Here is a 6,523-nt window from a genome sequence, read left to right as displayed (position 1 = left end):
ACCTTACCAGTGTATAATTTAAACACTATTCATGTAACTGCTATGTATGCCGGGTAACCTGTAAATGTAGGGGGGAAATCCAGTGCAGTTTCCTTAATTTTGCAAAATATTCTCTTTTTATCTGTTTGTCTGGAAAAACCATGAGCTCAAAAACATTTTCGCACTATAACCGAGTATTTGCAAAGATGATATGTTTCTATTTGGCACATTTGCCATTTCGCTTTGCTCAATTTGAAGGTTATTGAAAAGAGCTATTGATGTTTACTATTTAATCAACTTCTCATTCCGCCCCTATATTTTAACTTCCTGTGGGGCGTGGCCAAATTCAGTTCAATTTTGCAAACGCACACTTTACTATTCAAAGTGTACACACACATATCATCTCCCTCCGTCTGCATTTCCCAGTCCATCCACATATACGGCAAAAAGTGATTACCTTAGGAGAGGACGACGGACTGCTGAACACTCACGTTCTCTGCAGCATTCAACACCCTGGTGTCCAGCAGAGGACAACAACATGACCGGCTAGCAGAGAGGAGTAGGATTAAAACAGAAAAAGAGTTTACGCTATCAATATAACTCACCTTTTTTCTCCTTGCGCCAGACAAGCCTCATTTGGATAACTAAGAAAATGAACGGTTTGTAAAAAATGACTTTGGGGAGGCGCGCAATGACAGAAAAGAGCACACAGTGTTAAAGGATAATTGGCAGTAATTATCTAACGTTCCTTATATCTCCTTTTAGGCGGCAAGACGCCAAGTTGCGTCTCAGGGGGCTGTAGGGGGGAAAAAGCGGGAACGTTTCCTGGTTAAAGGACGGGAGGAGGCTGTGAGGAAGCGGGCTATAATAACTATCTTGATTGCATAGTGATACGCCACCGGCGCGTGTACATGCGCTTTTAAAATATTCCTGCAACCGTCCACAACGGCAAGTTTAGCATTCAACACGTGTCGCGCGAGTGATGAAGAGAGAGAGAGAGAGGTTGCTAGGTGACGGGGCGTATATACTGAATTTTAACAAAATAACTGGAGAGAGAGACTGAGTGAGTGAGAAACAGAGAGGAGGGGGAGGTAAGGAGGGTGGGAGAGAGCTAGTCAGCAACATGTAGGCAGGCTGAGTAAAGAGGTCGAGACTGTGTGTACGTACAATTTCCCCCCGTTTTTACCTCAGAGAAACATACCGGGTGGAAACGTCGTGGAAATGGACAGCTGTGGAATGGATATACAAGTGACGAAGTGCCGCAGGGAGAACAGAGTGTCTGGATCCTGAAAAACAGTGAGTGTGCTGTTTTTTTTCTTCTTTCTTGTGGGGTGTTTGGTGAAGTCCTCAACGGATTTTTGTCCTTCAAACCTGTAAAAGGCGGCAAACGCGAGACACGCTTCTGCGTCAGCGCCTGGACGCTCCTGTGTCTCGCGCGCATTTCCACTTTGATGGATAGGAGACAACCGGCCGGTGCGTGAGGGGTTTGACCCCTCTGTCATTGATGCGCGTGCACATAACGCGAGGTGTCTCTCTCTCTCTCTAACCTAACCATCACCTAGACATCCTAAACACATATAGGATAGTAGTGACTTTTACCCTATGGGCTCGCGAATAGGGTCTCAACTTTACCTCACTGACAAGCCTAGTATGCTTCCTCAGGGAGAGGAGCAGTCCACGGAGGACAGCACGTATGTATAGCCATTCCATATTCCAGTGTGACAAGTGGTCGAGCGAATTTCATTAAATAGTCAGATATGTATTTCCTACTTAAATTTTAACGTTCCTCTGGAAACACTGCAGTTTGAATGCAGTCATTCGCTTCTTCTTGTGCGCGTGTGTGTGTGTTATTTGAGTTGCGATCAAATGATTAATCAGTTTTCGTCATGTTATGTGTAGCCGCAAGTCTAATAATACGTCGACATTTCAAGGGTCTTTTTCTCCTTCATACAATATAAATGGGGTTATTTCTGAAACTCGAAGGAATATAGTTTCTTTTAGAAGTGTAGAATATTAAACCAGGCCACAGTATTAAATTTAATGTTTTTCAATAGGTCTTAAATATCAGAGCCCGTGTGCTGAGTTTAGTAATTGAGGTGCCTTCTTTCTTGTAGCTCAGATTGCCTTCTTTTGTGTGCCACTTGTTACTGGGCATTCAAGATTGAAGGAATTTGCATGTCTCTGGCTTATTAGGAAGAATGAGCTTTTTGATTTTTATTGCTCAGTGAGCTTTTACATTGCTGCATATATCAGACAATTTGATTGCTATGAGTGAATGTGTCGTAGGTTCAATTACTTTTGGTGTGGCTGCTGTTCTTCATGTTTCTCTTATCATGCTCACCTGGATTTCAGTGTTGAGGTTTTATATAGGGTACTCAACGTATTTGACAGTTCTTTACTAAGCTGTCAGCCACCTCCTACCTAAATGTTGAAGTTGAGCTGGTGACCTGTCTAAAACATGAAGGTTGGTTTGACAGTCTGAGACGGTTTCCCATGGGAAAGGTAAGTTTTTTTAATTTTGTAGGAGCCACCTAAAGGCTCATCTGACAGGTTTGAAGGTGGCAGGAAGGCTCTGGTGATACTAAAGGATGGGGGAACCATTTGGGATTGCTGCTGCTTCAAAGTCCTCTTCAGGTTACAGTTGTTGACTTCAACAACATAACCACAGACCACATAAACACACACATACACAAATAAAGAACCCTTCACTTGCTTCAGTTGAAGCGGCACAGCTTGAGGGCATTTTGGGATGACTGCCCAACAGGAAGCTGGCCTAGAGGTCTTGAAAAGGCACATCCCAGGGAGAAAGCGAGATCGAAGCCAAATTGCGTCCTGTTTTCCCCTCGCCTTTCAAGCCCCCTCCCTACGGGATTCGGTGCTTGCCAGAGCCCAGCTGTTCTGAGGAGCCACCTCCTACGTCCAGCCCTGTCATGTCTATGCATCAGAACTATGTTACATCACCCTACGTACAAGACTGAGACTGACTGATATTTTCACAAGACTTCAGAGCAGTTGAAAATTGACTATATTATCTTACGCTATATAGCAATTGCACTACAGCAACATCTAGGTCAGTAGTAGGACATCCTGTACTGAATTGTGATTTTTTTTTAGGTTATTATGATTATTTTAAATGAATTGTCTGACACGCTTTGTGCTGGATTAGGGTGTGGATGCCCATTTCAAGGATGCTTTAACAGAACACACCTACATTTACCTCTAGTGGTATGTTAATATCAGTCAGACAATAGATTTGAATCATACCCAAGGACTCACATTGCTCTTTAACCGTAATGAAAAGTCTAAAAAGAGATATAGAAGCGATTATCTTCTGCAAAACATGTCTCAACAGGTGTCCAAAAACGAGCTCTCCCAAAATCCACACCGACCCTGAATAGTCCTGTATGTGTTATTTAACCAGTGGGGTGAGATTGGCAAATAACTTTAATAATCAGAGCCATTAGCCTCGTCAAACCCTTTTACCATGGTACGGTTTAAATAATCCCCATAGCTTTCTGCTCTCTGAAGCTCAAAGGCATATAAAACTGGAATTGACTCTAAATGAAGAGGATGGTTGCAGTCAGGGTTGTTTTTCCCATGATACCATAGGATTTGTCAACATCACTATGCAAAGTGAGACTTAAAATCTTGACAGTGTAGCTTCTCGGAGAACCAGAGTGCTAATGATTTTCACCAGCTCTGAATCCTGTTCTTCTCCTTGACGGTTTGCATTTGTTGATGTTGTCTTCTCACTGCTCAGCGCTGAGATCACTGGGAGAAACAACTTAGACACTGGCTAAATCTGGAAATAGCAGGCATTTTACTTTTTTTAAAAAAGTCAATGTATTATACAGGGGAAGACGCTGAAACAGCAAAACTGCTTGCTTTGAAGCACACAAAGGCATATGCTTGCGTGTGAGACATTTATTTATGTCTGTGATGTATTTTTACCTATTTAGGCTGGCCCACTGTGAAATTGAGGAGATTTGTCTTTCTTTTATAGGATTTTAGCATTATGATGCACCAAAGCGAGCAGACGTCCATTTGCAGCTAATGAGAACAAATGTAGTTAAGTCAGTATTATTATGTTCAGGATGATGCACCAAAGTCTTTTGGATTTAAATAGCGGAAGTCTCAATAACAGTTCTAGATGCAGTTTCACCTTTTGTTTTTACCTTTGTTTATAAACTCCTATCCCCAGACAATTGTAGTGCTGCTCACACTCCCAGGATACTTCCAGAAAACAATAGATTCGACTTTCGATCCAACTTCATGTCAAAGCAGGGTTTCAGCTCTTCCGCAAGGTCAACCTCAAAGGCATGCGACAGGAAGTCAATGGTGCAACGAAGCCACGATTCCAAATAGCTTAAGCATTCCATCATTTTACATTACACTCTCTGTGACAACATTTTGATTACCACAGAAAGTTCATTTCACCATATTGTATAACACTTAATTAAACCCCTGATTACTGAACCAAAAAATAATGAGTAAAAAAAACTAACCTCTTTTTCAATAGATCATAAAATTCAACCACTAGTTCTACTTTCGTCTCTTGTTTTTCAACCTCTTGTTCTTCTTTTATTTGGCTGTGAAAACACACAGACCCCCTGCTGTAAACTGTAACAGAGTGACATGATATTTAAATACTATCTCTCCCAATGCGCAACAGACATTTTCTGTCTAATGGTCCTGCACTAGGCTGCCTGGCAGCCAGCATCATTCCACACAGCCTCTCCCGCCGGTCTCTTCTCCACCCCCTGAAGAAACTTGCCCAGACCCAGATGCGCTCTGATCACTGTAAATTAATAACTCCACACTTCCTTTTCAATACCAACAGAGACTCCATAGCTGTATTTATTCATCTGATTTTTCGTTCGATTCCAGTACGCTCACTGCCCTCATTTACTACTCTAGCTTGGTGTGACTGTAATGCTGGTTGAGTTTTGGTCTTAATTTGTTGCCTTTTGGTCAAGTTGTATTTCCCCCCCCTCCCATCTCAAGTGATATGTGGTGGAATGATGTCTTTGTCTCTCGACCGCTGGGCTTGATTGCTCATCTAAATAAGTACCTTAGTGAAAAGGGAACAAGGGCGAACTGTTATTTCGCACTCTGTTAACATCGAGGCTTGAAATCAGCCGTAAATTACCCTTGCTTATCGGACAGGCGTGAATGTTTTTTTTTCTGTCTCTTTTTCTCAGGCCATTGATTGTAAATCCCTCTCTTGTTCCAATGTAAACCGACATTTTATCTGTGCACTTGTTGAAATCAGAGCTGTAGAGTCCAGAGCCTCTAAAACTAAAGCTAGCCAAACTCATCATGGGTTCAAATTAATCTGACATGATGTCTTGTGGGGGCGGGCGGATGGTAGGGTGGGGTTTGTAGGGATTCCCTCCTTCACTTTCCCCTGAGCGAGACAGACAGAAACCGGCACCCCATGAGCATCCGAAATTAAATCTCAGGGGCCTCCACAGATGTGGTTTCCAACGTGGGGCAATATGGCTTGCTGCTGCCACTGTCACTTTTACTCTTTGGTGCTCTACTCTCTCCTCCCTCCCACTGGGTTTTGGGATATGATTCAAATTAAGCTCCTCACCTTTGCAAGGTTTTTTTCTGTCTCCTGAGCGGGATGCGGCTATGTGTTTGATGAGATGGAGGAGTTTTTTCAGCTCTTTTCATTTTGTACCTCAAGGAGGAGGCATTAATTTATCATGGATTCATGGAGAGAGGCTCCATTGTTTTGGACGGAGCTGTTTTCTGATGCTTCGCAGATTGATAAAAAATATGGTGTTTGTTGGGGTACATCCATAGACAGACTTCCATAGGAAATTTTTATGGCTCTGAGGTTGCTCTGTCACAGCTCAGGGAACTTAATGGAATATTCTTTTATAGGATTGTTCCGAATTCACCCACTTCAGTACAAGTTAACAGGGTTTTTCATGGCTTAAAATGATGTGGAGGTGGTGTCATCCTGATTGTACCTTTCAAGCAGAAGCAACAACTTTGCTCATTAATTCATTCTTATAATCTGAAAATGAAAATTAACAAATAGAAACAAGTTTTATATAAAAAACATACAAAGATTACAGTACATACAAATAAAAGTACATGCTTGAATGTAAATCACATGTTGAACATACTTTAATAACAATCCGACAACATGGGTTAAATTAAATTGAAAAAGTAAATATGTATATTATGCCACATATCAAGTAAGAAGCCAAAACTGACAGGTGCTTGAGTATCACTTGGGGCCTGTTGGTACCTGTGGCTGCCTGCCTGGTTTTTGTTGACAAAAAGAGTCAGGCAAGATGGCTGCCTCATAAAAAGCCTGGTTAAGTCTAAATAAGAGTGGTGTTGCATTATGCTGATAACCAGAAAAAAAAAAACTAGCTTGTTCCTCTTTTTTTTATATAACACAAAATTCAAGGTTACTGTTGCAGCATTAACAATAGAGGTAAACAGGGACCAAGTTTGAGGATTTTAAGCAAGAGAAGGGAAGGCTGTATGTTTCATAGATGCATATAGTAGAAACAATTCTCAT

The 6,523-nt window shown here is 41.7% G+C and overlaps 1 protein-coding gene across 1 annotated transcript in view; it reads left to right on the top strand.

Annotated features, from left to right (window-relative positions):
- Positions 1 to 1,130: 1,130 nt before the first annotated feature.
- The window catches only part of LOC130247054 (glutamate receptor ionotropic, NMDA 2D-like), a 121,636-nt gene continuing 116,243 nt past the window's right edge, over positions 1,131 to 6,523 (top strand). The window contains exon 1 of the mRNA XM_056480234.1: positions 1,131 to 1,275. The gene's annotated coding sequence lies outside the window, so the exon portion shown is untranslated. The remainder of the gene's footprint in view (positions 1,276 to 6,523) is intronic.

Source organism: Danio aesculapii, chromosome 19 (genome assembly GCF_903798145.1).
Source record: "Danio aesculapii chromosome 19, fDanAes4.1, whole genome shotgun sequence".
Classification (NCBI taxonomy): Eukaryota; Metazoa; Chordata; class Actinopteri; order Cypriniformes; family Danionidae; genus Danio; species Danio aesculapii.
This window is presented reverse-complemented; position numbering and strand designations above follow the sequence as displayed.